This window comes from Tursiops truncatus, chromosome 15 (assembly GCF_011762595.2).
Source record: "Tursiops truncatus isolate mTurTru1 chromosome 15, mTurTru1.mat.Y, whole genome shotgun sequence".
Taxonomy (NCBI): Eukaryota; Metazoa; Chordata; class Mammalia; order Artiodactyla; family Delphinidae; genus Tursiops; species Tursiops truncatus.
This window is the reverse complement of record NC_047048.1, coordinates 38,889,065-38,902,290: the sequence shown is the minus strand read 5'-3', so window position 1 is coordinate 38,902,290 and position 13,226 is coordinate 38,889,065. Positions and strand designations below refer to the sequence as shown.

The window sequence follows — 13,226 nt, the reverse complement described above, 5'->3', positions numbered from 1 at the left end:
GTGGAGAAGAATGCAAAAATCATGTGCATCTTTAATATAAACCTTAATGCCTTCCTGGTACAGACTTAGAGGCTGGAGCCCCATCCTCAATGGCTGCCTTCACCCTCCCCTGCCTTTAGAGGCATTGCGTGGTAAGCCAGTAATACTTTAGTGTGAATTAGCCGGAGTTCATCTCCCCCCGCCCCCCACACACATGCACACAGACACACACACCCCACAGGTGGCACCCAGAACTCTGTGAGAGTCTGTGGACTCACAATGAAAGAAGGAATAAAAGTTGCCTAAATTAAACCAGCTAACTCAATTCTGCCCAGGCCTGGATTTTTCTGACTGCAGTGGCCAGCAGCAATCTAAAGAAGGTGTCAGGGGGGCCACAGGCTATGTTCTCATCCCACCGAATCTAATTTGTCTGCAGCGCACGTTCAGATTGGAGGCTGGACGCTTGTGCCGAACTGAGACAGTCTGCTTGATCTGTTAGCTGGTTGAAGGGGCTGCCAGGCCAAAGGCAGAGAGCTGAGCTCAATCGCCCTTGCAGGCCCTTTCTGGATTTTATTTTCTTTTTTACTTCTGGTTTAAAGACCTTCTTCAAAACTCTCACTAATGATTAAAAAAAAAAAAGCTGATTAACAGAGTTGAGAAGAGCCACACGATGATTAAGTGGTTCGAGAAAAGACGTGGAAAAAAGGTTTAAGGAGCTGCAGTTTGGAGAAGAGAACCCAGAAGAGGGGATAGAATAATGATTTTTAAGTGCCAGGCACTTAATCAACTGAGACGCACTCGGTGAACGTTGAATGGACATTGCGTGGGGATGCCTTATCTGTGCCCTAAAGCCAAGAAGAATAAGACTTTAAGAAAGAAGTACGAAGGAGGTAGGAGGGATTTAAGATAGATACAAGAAAGGACTTCCCAAAAGCTAAAAGCATCTCATTGCAGAACCAGAAATCACAGTGGATTCAGAAGGAAAAACCTTTTAGGCCTTTTATAAGCGTTAATGTTGGTTGAAGAGTTCTAATTCCTGTTCACAGAATCTGCCGGCAAACTAGTGCCCAGTTGTGTTGGGGCAGCTTCTCCGTGGAGCCAGCGGTGGGGGAAAAATGTGTTCAGAGATTTTGTGGAGGAAGCAGTTCTGAGAGCTCTTCAAGGGCAGAGAGAAACCAAGTTCGATGCAGCTCTGCACCACAACAAGAAGCGGGGGCTTGGCAAACGTAGTGCCCGATTCCAGGATGAACGAGCAAAGGCAGTCCTTGAGAGTTGGGGCAGAAGGGGACGGCAAGAGGCTGGGAGAGCATGCTTTGGGCCGAGGCACCGCATGGGCACGGGCGGGAATGTGTAGGGCTTGGCGAACGTCGGGGGGACCAGGCGACGGGAGTCCACACAAGTCAGGCAGAGAAAGATTTGACGTAGAGGAGACCATCTGAGGCTCCTGAAGGGGGGACGAGACAAGATGGAAGCACCGGTTTTGGAAGGTTGAGTTTGCTAAAAGCGAGTGGATGGATTGGAAAGAGTGAGAGAAGAAAGACAGTTGGGTCTTTCACAGCTCTGTACACCAATTCACTCTATTTACGCTGGAGCATTTCCCACAAGCTGAACGTTAGGCTGATGAATTAGTGATTGCCTGTGCCCATCCCTACTACACCACAGGCTCCCCGAGCACAGGGTCCTGTTTTTCTTGTTCTCCGCTGAGTTCTTAGCACCTAGCATAGACCCTAGAGCGTAGCAGGGCTCCAGATACATTCATCGAATGAATGAATAAAGTAAACCGGGCACGAGGGACAAAGTTTGGGAGTCCTGAGTTCTTCATTGCTGGTAATCTTTAAAAAAAGAGTCAAGACGTCTAACTAGCTAGACTAGTAAAGGAGGCTTTCTGCTCAGGGAAAGCCTTTTAACTTGATGGCCCTCAGATTTTGAATCTGAATGTCCAGTGTGAGGCATCTAACCAAGCCAGGCTGACCACATTCAGTTCAATTAAAATATTTCTGACAGTTTACCAAGTGCTCACTGTTATCTGAGGAGCAGGCTGAAGGGGAAACACATGGAGTCCTGGAAGGACAGTAGAAAGGAGAAAGGTTTCATTAACTCACGTAGGGTCTGTTATACCTGCTCATTTCCCCACTGTTTTTTTCCATGGCAAAAGCAGAGGGTTGTATCATGGAAAGATGCCATTTTTGGAGTCTCTAGACTTATTTAACTTTGTCATTTATAAGTGTGGGGTCTTGAGCAATGCTACTGCACTTCTCTGAACACCAGCTGCCTCACCTGTAAACTGAGCTAATGATAATAATACTTCCCTCTCACGGTTCTAGTAAGGATCATTTTCAAAGGACTTTAGAAATAGGAAAGTACCACGCAAACATCATCCATCTATTTATTTCCCCCATATTTTCTTTGGGGACCCAGCCAGCCCCAGGTCAGTCCTCAATTTTGCAAAAGCTCCTATCTCTAAGCTCACTTCCAGCATCACCCACAGAGCAAACCAAACATTTTTGGCCAAGGTATATTTTACTACCACTAGCAACCATAGAAATTTGTAATTTGGGATCACTCTTACCATCTATTTTCTTTGTGTAAGTTTTATTTTTCTTTTGATGGTTAGTATAGTCTATCTACAGAGCGTTTTCTTTAAGTGTATAACAACATTACTCTGATTTCGAGTAACACTGCTGCAGAACTTAAATCGTCTGGGATGTCATAGGTCTCCTGCTCTAGATTTTGCAAAAGTATAAGATAAATGTGCTGACTGTGGAGCGGAAGGATCTGCGTTCTGTTTCAAAGCTTTTAAACCCTAAATTTGTGTTTCTAGAAGCTCAGAGGGCCCTACATTCAGTCGTTTGTTCATTCCTTGAAGAAATATTTATCAGTTTTGGATCAGCCCAGCTGATGCCCTGTTCACATCCCCTCTGCCATTCCTGGGCATCTCCACAGCCGCTGACTGCAAACACCAGCACCCTTCCTCAGGTCTTTCTCTGGGGCGTGGGCTGGAAACGCCAGGAGCAGCCTTCAACCAGTGATGGGTAGGTGTTGGTGAGTAAGTACTCTGGCTTCCTCGGTGCTCAGGGTGGTACCTCTGAGGCATACACCACCGCATCCCAGGGTTCCTCAGCGGGATTAAGCTTCAACTGCTCACGGTGGAAACTTGCTGGTGATGCGCTGTTTACTGGCTGTCTTCCTTCCCTGGCTCACTTCTTCACTCCCTTCCTGGTGACTCCTGGGATCACCTTCCATATAAAATGCTTTCACTCAAATCTTTTTCTCAAGGTCTTCCTCTGAGGAGAGCCAACCTAAGGTGAGTTTTTACCAGAATCAAGGCATTGGGTAGGTCTTCAGGGAACAGAATGATGCATCAGTTCCAGCCACTGCCCGCAACGAGTCCGCAGCTCAGACATGGCGTGAGATGTGTGCAGAAATGTCAACATGAGCATGAACAGGATTTCATTTTCTAACATTTTCAAATACTGTTGAGTCTCTTTCACACACACACACACACACACACACACACTCACACTCACCCTCCACTCCAGTCCAGGTGACTGTTATATTCAGTTCTGTGAAGGAACCAGCCACCTCATAAGGGCTGATTGTTGCATTTTCAGGAATTTTTCAAGCAGTTCATTAAACACAGCCATTATAAAACATTTTATGATATAAACTTACAATGACATAGATTATAGTAAAAACAAAAGTAATAAATACTCATCCTCATCACTTCCTAATTATTTGACTACATTTTACTATTATATCTGCCTTTGAGATTATTCATGAGGTTACCTGTATGGTTTATAATGGTATGTTACTGCGAATTTCTTCGCATCTTTGTGTTTGGTTACTTGAAATCAGCTCCGATGGGAGTATTCACACCCCAGAAATTGGCAAATGCTACAAATTAGGAATGCTCCCCTGCCCCCAACTCCAGTAGCCAATAGTTAAATATTTACCGGCACATCAACCATATTTTGCCTGGAATCTTACAAAAGCCTCCTACCTGGTCCTGGCATCCTCCATTCCATGTCTTAACAATTCTGCCCACCACTGCTAAGGTGACCTTTTGGGATATACACTGATGTGTATAAAACTGGTGACTAATAAGAACCTGCTGTATAAAAAAATAAATTAAAAAAAAAATGCAGATCAGACGGCACTACTCTCCCACTTAAGGCTCCCGCTCCCCTGGCTTCCGATACATCCTAAGGCTCCTCTCCTGTCTGCACCTTCGTGCCTCACGGCCTTTGCCTTCTCTCCTTTCCTTCTTGAGCTCCAGTCACACAGTCCTCCTTCTGTTCCCTGAACCAGCTGCTAAGCTCCTCCCCACCCCAGGGCTTTTCCACTTATTCTTCCTTCTTTTCACAAGATCAGCTTCTCGTCCTTTAAGTGTCAGCTCAACCATCACCTCCCCAGAGGGGTTTTCTCTGACCGGCCTCTTACATCCTCTGCACCCCCCATTCCCAAAGCCCACCCCTCTCCTTCACAGGAGCCTCTTCTCGCTCCTTGTAGCCTTTGGCACCATTTTGACTCACCTTGCTTATGTATTGGTTGACTTGGCTACCGCCTTTTCCCCACTAGAATGTGAACTCCACGAAAGGAACCCTCTGCCTTGTTCAAGGCTGTCTCCTCACCTCCTAGAACAGTGACTGACATGTGATAGGTCCTGAGTTGGATTCATCTGTTGGATGAATGGTTGCACGTTGCTTCTACCTGCCCCCCACCCTGGCTCCATTCACTTCTCAGCCCTCCACAACTCGGTGGCCAACTTTTCACCCACCCCTTCCTCTAAAACTTTGATTCCTGAGTTGCCACGTTTAACACACATTTCAGTCTTCATCTTGCTGAATTTCCAGTCTGCATTTAATCATTCTTTACTTCTTGAAACTCTTTCCCTTCCATGTGTATTTCTGCTTGTTTTCTTTTGCTTCAACCATCGCCATGAGAAGTGAACGCCCTCTCTAGTTTCTGATTCCCAAAGAAAGGAATGAGCCTTGTGGAGCAGCATTGAGATGCTCCAGTCAAGCCCAGACTAGAAGTGAACCCCTAGCCCACCCATGCGTGACTTATGCGTGGGCCAGCCAAGATCAGCCAAGCCTCAGCTGCCGTAGATGTGTGAGCTCTAATAGGAAACCAGAATTGTGATAAGCCACTGAGTTTTGGAGTGATTTATTATGCAGCAAAAGCAGATTGATACAGACTCTTTTGTGGGTTTTCCTTTCTCTGTGCAGGACTCAAGCTCTGGTTTCTCCTGTCCCCATCCACATGCAGCTCCCAGCTTCACATGCTGGGTGTGATCATCTCATCTCTGTCCTTAAGGTCTGAACCTCCTCTCGTGCTCAGGTTTCCAACTGTAATAGCCACACTGGCCTCCACCCTTGAGCTTCAGACCCAGTGAAACACTATCTCCCCCTGGACTTCCCCAAGACTCCTCAAATTCGACATGTCAAGACAACAGGCAACATCCTCCCCACTTCCTTTCCCCCACCTATTCATTCTCCTGCATGCCCTGCCCCTGCACTGACACCACCATGCTCCCTGTCATTCGGGCCAAGAACAGGGGCTCACAGGTGGCTCCTCCCTGTCCCTCACTCCCGTGGTCACGAAGCCTCACCTACTCCACCTCCTAAACACCCTCATGAAGGACCCTTACACCTCCCAACGGTGCCACTGCTCTGTTCAAGCCCTCACCACCAGAACTATTGCAATGGCCTCCAACCCAGTGGGTCCCCAACCTAGCTGAGCATCACAGTCAGCCGAAATAGGGGGCCATGGGAGCGACCTTGGCTGTCACTGACAACAAAGCCTTCCCTGAACCACCACTGCAACCCGCACAGGTACAGCACACCTTCTGGGATCTGGCACCAAATGCAGTGGTTATGCTCATGGACCCTGGCGCCCACCCCCCTCCTCTGACCAGCCCTGTGACAAACGGCAGGGTACTCAACCTCTCTGTGCCTCCGTTTCCTCATCTCTAAAGTGGAGATAATAACTGTGCCTCCTTTACTGGGTTGTTCTGAGGGTGAAATAATTTTCCTTATTTGTAAGGCATCTCCAATAGTGCCTGGCACGTGATAAGACCTAAAAATGTTACGTCCTTTTTTTCACATGATATTTTTCTTCTGTTTGTCTTTTATCATCCTTTTTTAGTTGTTGATAAAGTAAAACCTCTTTTCACACTGTAAGATATCTTCTCTTTCTACCTACTCTTTAAAAATAATATTTGCAAGTTAGTCATAGAAAGCAAAGCCCTGTCATGAGTTAATGGGCTGTTCTAGGTAATTATTCTTGTATGTTTAGTTTTTCCCAATAAGAATGCTTTATTTGTTTTTAATATACAACTAAAACCCAAAAAGGACGTATCCTTTTTTTTTTTCTTAAGTCAGGTTGATTGAAGAATAATTTGCTTACAAACCAAAGTCGCCCTTTTCAAGAGCGCATAATTTGATCGTGTAACTGTCACTATCGCCAAGGTGCGGAGCATTGACATCACCTCTACATGGTTCCCTTGTGCCCGTGAGGCTCGCCTTTTGACACTCAGCTCTTCTTACCCTCTCCTTCACCCTTCAAGCTTTGGCAAAACACCACAAATCGGCAGGCCCCTGGTGCACCACGCTACCTAGATCCCAGGCCTCCACCCGCCCTGTTCTCTCACCTTCTGGCCTGGCTAATTCCCCTTCTCTTTCCAGCTTCTGCTCTCACCCCTCTGCTCTCCGCAGTCTGAGCTCGCCTCGGCCTCTCTCTGGCCTGGCTTCATGTGACAGCCCTCACTGGCCTGTCATCCAGGGGGCGGCAGGGACCTGATTCCCAGGCTCCAGCCTGTGTCTGGCACTGAGCAGATAGGACCTGGAGGCTGTGCTGGGCGATGGGATCCCTCTCGTGCTGGGTGGCTTGATGGTTACAGGCCTGCGGCAGGGCCAGGGGCTCTGAGCCTGGGGGAAGCCCCTCACTCCCCCACAGGCACCTCCTGTCCATCTAGTCCTGGGGGTGGTTCCCATTTTTCCCAGACACGCCTTGGGAGAGACCAAGGCTGAGACAGGCTGAGAAGGCGGAGCAGGGCCGAGGAGGGCAGTCTGCAGGCACAGCAGTGGCTGTGAGTCAGGTCGGCTAGGAGGTGGGGGTGGGGTGGGGCAGGAGCTGACCTCCTCGTGGAGGCTGGACAAGGGGCAGGGACTGAGCAAAGGCAAAGGCTCAGGCCAGGCCACTTGTCCATACTGAACCCTATGTTGTGTTGAGGCCAAAAAAACGTCAATCACAGGAGGGAGCAGACAGAGAGACCCTTTTTTGTAAACACCCTTCGCTCCTACGGACTTTGTAATCCTATGATTCGTTTAACAACATTTATGAAATGTGCATTTACGGAGCCCCTACTCTGTGCAGGTGTGGGGTCGGTAGAAGGTCCTATCGTGGCCCCCAGATGCCCCAGGCACTCAGCCTTCTGCCAAGGGCTTCTTGCTGCAAACAGCTGCTTCTCTCTGCTGGAAGGCTTTCTCTGGCTGACGGAGCATCGGGGTGAGTTAAAGCCCCCCAGAAGAAGCCCTCCACCACGAGGACTGGGAGTCCCGCACTGCAGGGGGGACACCTCTGGGGCGGGCTCCACATGGTTCCCTAGTGCCCAGCGATGCTGAGCCTTGGCTGCCCGCAGAGGCCACTTGCTTGACATTGTGCTCTTCACCAGCCCCTTCCCATCCCACTTTCCTACCAGTGTTTCCTGTGATCATCCCTCAAATGAGTCACTTGCACCCAAACCCTCCTGGTCAGGATCTGCTTCTGGGAAAACCAGTGTGAATAAGATGAAGGAGGTCTGTGCCCACAGCAAGGCCTCTGAGGGCAGTTGGGTCTTTACTGGGTCTAAGTATCAGTCTAGGCTGCTTGCCCAGCTTGTAGTGATTTCCGGGCACTCGACAGACACCAATGAATGGATGGATGGGTGGATGGATGGGTGGATGGATGGGTGGATGGGTGGATGGGTGGATGGGTGGATGGGTGGGTGGATGGATGGATGGGTGGATGGGTGGATGGGTGGATGGATGGATGGATGGGTGGATGGATGGGTGGATGGATGGATGGGTGGATGGGTGGATGGATGGGTGGGTGGATGGGTGGATAGATGGGTGGATGGATGGGTAGATGGGTAGGTAGGATGGATGGGTGGATGGGTTGATGGGTGGATGGGTGGATGGATGGGTGGATGGATGGGTGGATGGAAGAATGACTCTCCAAAACCCAGAGAGGGGAGCGATTGTCCTAAAAGGGTACATCCATGTTCAGAGAGGCTAACTGGTTTACCCACGGTCAATTAGAACTAGTTGGTAGCATATGCCAGCAAGAAGCTGGGATTCTTGACTTTTACGTCAAGCTGGGGCTCACCACTGGAAAAAGACTGAGTGTGGAAAGCTAATCCAGGTTAATTCCCGCGGATTAATCATTAATATGCTAGGGAACTGCTGAGATTAAAAATATGAATGAACGGTTTAATTTCAACCCAGCCCCTCTTTATTCCCTCATGATGGCTTGTATTTCCACATCTAACAACTCATATGGTACCAGTGACAAAGAGGGAGCGAGTATGTGAGACTGTCCAAGAAACAGCTATTAGGAACAGGATTCTGCAGCCACGGGGGTGGGGGAAGTGGTACAGGGCAGATCAGCCTGCAGCAGCCCTTTTGCCCTCCCAGAAACCTTAATTTCAAAGAAACTGGCTTTGACTCAAGTTCAAAGAGTTAGTTTTAAGAGACACTGATATAATGGTTAGAAACCAGGCCTAAAATTATCTTAATTGAGACTTATTTGGTTATGAAGAGAGAGTGCTGGGTTATATGGGGGGGGGGGTAGGGGTCGGGAAGTCCTGTCATGAAGCACCGTTTACTCAGTTTTCTGGAAAGTGGGTGAGTTTATGTGCGTCAGACCCTCTCACCCTCCCCATTGCAGAGTAAAATGCCGGAAGGTCAACTGCAGTCATTGCCCTGCTGCCAGTTGAGGTTTGGACGGTGCCTCAGTTGTAACCTCCCTAAAAATGGGTGTAAATGACGTCCACCCTCCATTCCTCCTGCACCGTCTGGACTTTCCGCCCCAGTTTACTCAAGAAAATTCTTTCTGGTGCTGATTGCAATCTCTTTGAAGATAGTGACGTGCCCTCTCTGAACTGACCCCCAGCATAACTTGTCCTCACATCTAGGGCCCGGAGGGGGCGCTGCTGCAGGGGAAGTCAGTTGGTTTTAAACGAAGCATTTCTCCCTACTGTTCGCATGTTGCGCAACCCTGCTCAGGGTGACACCCACCGCCATCTCAGCCCGGAGGGGCCAGGGGCGCAGGCGCGGCGCCGCTGGGATTCGAACCTTCGCGGCCCGCCGGGCCACAGCCTTCCCGGAATCAGCGCCAGCAAGCAGGGTCGCTGGCCCGGGGTGGGCGGGGCCGGCCGGCGCCCCCTCCCCCGTTCGGCCGCGGGTTCCGGGCCCGCCCCGCCCCCGCGCTGGGCCGAGCGCCGCGCCGCGCGGCTCCGCCCCTCACAGGCCCCGCCCCCGAGGCTCCCCGCAGCTCCTCCCCTCTCCCATTGGCCGAAGCGGAGACCCGCCTCTCCGCCCAATGGCCGCCGCCGCGGCTCGGCCGCCCGCGCTCTGACTGGTCAGCGGCCGGCGGAGTGGCGGGGCGCGGGCCAATGGGGAGAGGCGGCTCGATGAATGGCTGGCCCGGGTGGGGAAGGCAGGAGGCGGCGATCCCGGCGGAGGGGGCCGTTTGCCAGCTCCGAGGCAGAAAGTGCCACGACTCCACACGCGCGCACGCAGCCAGCGAGCAGCCGGAGCGGACGGCGGACGGAGCGGGTGGCGTCGGGGTCGCGGCGCCTGCAGTTGCTCGGGGGCGGCTTCTCGGCGGAGGCTCGGCCGGCTCCTCTCTCCCGGTTCCGCGGCGGCGGCGGCGGCGGCTCCTGCCCTCTCGCTCTCCCTCCCGCGTCTCCGGCTGCAGGTAAGAAACTTGGCCGGGCCCTGCAGCGGCGGTGGCGGCGCGCGGGCCGGGCCGTCGGGGCGCCGGGGCCGGGCCGGGCGGGCCGCGCCGGGAGTGACACGTCTCCCTGGTGGCCCCTCCCCCGGCGGCGCCCCCGGCCGTCGCCGCGGCGGCGGACCCTGGGGGTCCGGGCGGGCCCTGGGGGCGTGTGCCGGGCCGAACCCGGTGCAGGGGCGTTGGCCGAGCGTGCCCGAGGTGTGGACCCCACGCCCTCGCCGTCTGCGGGACCTGCGGCGGCCCCGCGGCGCGACGTGGCCGCCCCCCCCCACCTCTCTCTGTCCTTCCCAGCCGGGCCGTCGGGCCGGCCGGCGCGCTCCGAAGTTGGGCGAAGAAAGTTGGCGGCGGGGCGGGGCGGCGCACAGCTGGCGGAGGAAGGGGTTAAGCTTCGGGAAGCGGCTGGATGACGTTGCCGGGCTGGAGTCCGGGCTGGGGGGGTGGGGGCGGGCGGAAGGCGGCTGGGGCCGGCGGGGGAGGGGGCGGGATTGAATGGGGGCCCGAGCCGAGCGCGCCCGCCTCGGGCTGCGGCTGGGGGCGCGGCGGGGCCGGGCGGCGCCGACGGGGCGGGCCGGGCTCGGGGCCGCGGGGCCCGCCGTGCGGAGACCCGGACCGTCCGGGTCCGGACGCCCGGCGGCCGTGGTGGCAACTTCCCGGAGTGCGGGAGGCGGCTTCCTGCTCCCCCTGGCGGCGGGGCCGGGGGCGCTGTTTGCCCGGCCGGCCGCGCGGACCCGGTGCGAGGGCGCCCGGCGGGGGGACGATGAATGGGCCGGCGGTGCCAGGCCCGGCGGAAGTGGCACCTCCGGCCCGGCCGTCAAGCGCGCTGGCACCCCGCCTGGCTCCCGCCCCGGGTCCCGGGCTCCCGGCCTGGCGCCGGGCAGGGGAGGGCGGGCTGGGGTCCGCGCTTCCCGGGCAGCATCTGGGAAGCCTCGGGGAACCCTCCCCACATTGCAGATCACAAACGGTAGCTCGGGTGGTGTCATGGCTAAGGGGTGGGCTTCCGAAAGCCGGCACCGTGGGGAGTCGGCCAGGCTGTTTCACTCCGGGGTCCGCTTCCACGTCGGAACAGCCGGGCTGCCGGAGAGAGAACCGTGAAGACCCAGCACGTGTAGGGAGTAGTCCACAGGTGTTGACTGTTACTGTTTTTGCATGAGTTTCTAGGGTGTTCGGGCCGGGAGGGTGGTGGGGTCTGGGTTTGGCTCTGGCCCACCCGCTGCGGACGCAGCCTTGCCACGTCCTGTCGTCTGGATCCCACCCCTGCCACGCTGCAGACCCTTTGCTCAGGTTGCTTAACCTCTCTGAACCCGGGTTTCCTTATCTGTAGCCTGGAGATAGAACCACCCACTCACTGTAGGGTCGGGCAGCCTCCCAGGTAAGTGCTGGGAAACCCTGGGACCTTGTGCCAGCAGAAGGAAGTTTGGCAATAACTCCTGGAGGTCGGAGGTCAGCAGAGTCTAGGAAGCATCTAGAAAATGAAACTTTGCAGGCTCTTGGGAGCCTCGCGGGTCACTGTTTGCCTGGTGTGCTGGAACCTTCAGAGCGGGGGCGTTTGTGTGGCGTTTTCTGGACTTTGGGGAGGAGGTCTCTTCAGAGCTTTGGCTGTTCCCGCGGGGCTGGGAAGCACTCTGCCTCCCCCTACGCTTTCCTCTGTGCTTGGCTGTCCTGACTTCCCCCTGATCCAACCCCAGAGAAGGCTCTGTGATCCTGCAGCGGGCTGTGGTGACGTCTCTGTTCCTTTATGAACTCTCCAAAGGTCAGGCCCACTGTGGGCTGCCAACTTGTTTTCCTTCCAGAAAGAAGCTTCCGGTTCTGAGGGCCTGGAGATGCCACTTCCCTCTCTGATGAAGCGAAGGAGGAAAGCTGGAGGCAGGAGGCGGAGCAGGGCTTGCACGTTCAGGGCTTCTGGACCCGTTGAGCTGCAGGGTGGCGGGGTGGGTGGCCAGATAGGGAGAGAGAGGTGTCTCGGGGACTGGAAACAGCCGCCAGGGAGTCGAGCCGCAGGCACTGTGCTGGATCAGAACTCTTCACTTTCACAGTTAGGAGTTGGCCTCTGAACATCTCTACAGAGATTAAGAAGTTAGTTTGGTACCTTGGTGCATGAATAGTTTTTGGTGATGGGAGAATTTTAAATAAATCCCAAGCCACTGAGTCACATTTGAGCAATTATGCTCTTTGCTGAAAAGAGCCCTAAGTCAGTAGGCTGTAGTGATGATACAGCACCAAATTCCATGTAAGTGGCTGAATGCAAACCATTTGATTGGCATCCTGGTTTATTATGTAGCAGGGACGCCTTTTAAAAATGTCAGGACCCCAGACTTTTCTTACTTGTTCTTTTATTCCAAGGAGTTTTAACGAGGAGGTGAGTGACGTATAGGCAAGGAGTCAACCATTCTTTTCGAGAATCCAGATTTTTCTGTGCTAAAATCTTGTTTTGGGAGAAAAAATATGGTCAGTGAGAATGATGACGGTGGAGACACTGCTGTCCATCTGTACGTTCTGGCCCGGGGATGGTTAAGGCCTGGCCCGTAACACAATAATTGCGGATGAAATGAGGTAGACCAACACACCTGTTAAATTTTCTCCAGCTATCTCATTGGACAGCCGAAGCTCAGCCCAACTTGATTTTTAAGGTTTACTGTTTAGAGTCAGATTCACGGCTTTGGTGTACATCTCGGCCTCACAGCAGCCAGTTTCCATAGCGTAGATGTGGTTGTTCCCATCCTGTGGATGAGAACGTGGAGGCCCAGCAGGTCAGTTCCTGTTGCCCAGCTGCTGGGCGATGTGGGCACGGCCTTCTGAATGTTCACCGACACCTACAGGCCGTATAATTCCATACTCGTTGGGACAGTAAGTACCCCAGGAAGCACCTGGAATTGGAAGATGGAAACGAAGGCGGGGATTCAGTGTGGGATGTGGCAGTACCAAGACAGGGCTTTCATTTCATGTCTTTGTCAAGCTTCTCCTGTGTGCCAGGCCTTCAGACACCACAAACGAACCTCGTTCGTGTCCGAAGACACTCCATCTAGAACTGTGTTGTCCAGTACGGTAGCCACACGGAGGTATTTCAACTTAATTAAAGTTAAATAAAATTAAATTAGTGGCTGTTCATGCGCTTCCACCTAATAAGATGTCACCTTTAGAAAGCAGTTCTTCCTGACCCTTGGTGTGCATTATAAACTGCATGTTAAGGGAAAGAAGGCAGGGGAGCAGGGGCGTAGCACAGACAGTGGTCCTGCCCTGGAGAGCTTCTTACC

At 53.3% G+C, this 13,226-nt stretch overlaps 1 protein-coding gene across 4 annotated transcripts in view; it reads left to right on the top strand.

Moving 5' to 3' along the window:
* The first annotated feature begins 9,805 nt into the window (after window positions 1-9,805).
* The window catches only part of RRBP1 (ribosome binding protein 1), a 58,942-nt gene continuing 55,521 nt past the window's right edge, over window positions 9,806-13,226 (top strand). For all 4 annotated transcript variants that reach the window (XM_073792582.1, XM_073792584.1, XM_073792583.1 and 1 more), the window contains exon 1: window positions 9,806-9,939. The gene's annotated coding sequence lies outside the window, so the exon portion shown is untranslated. The remainder of the gene's footprint in view (window positions 9,940-13,226) is intronic.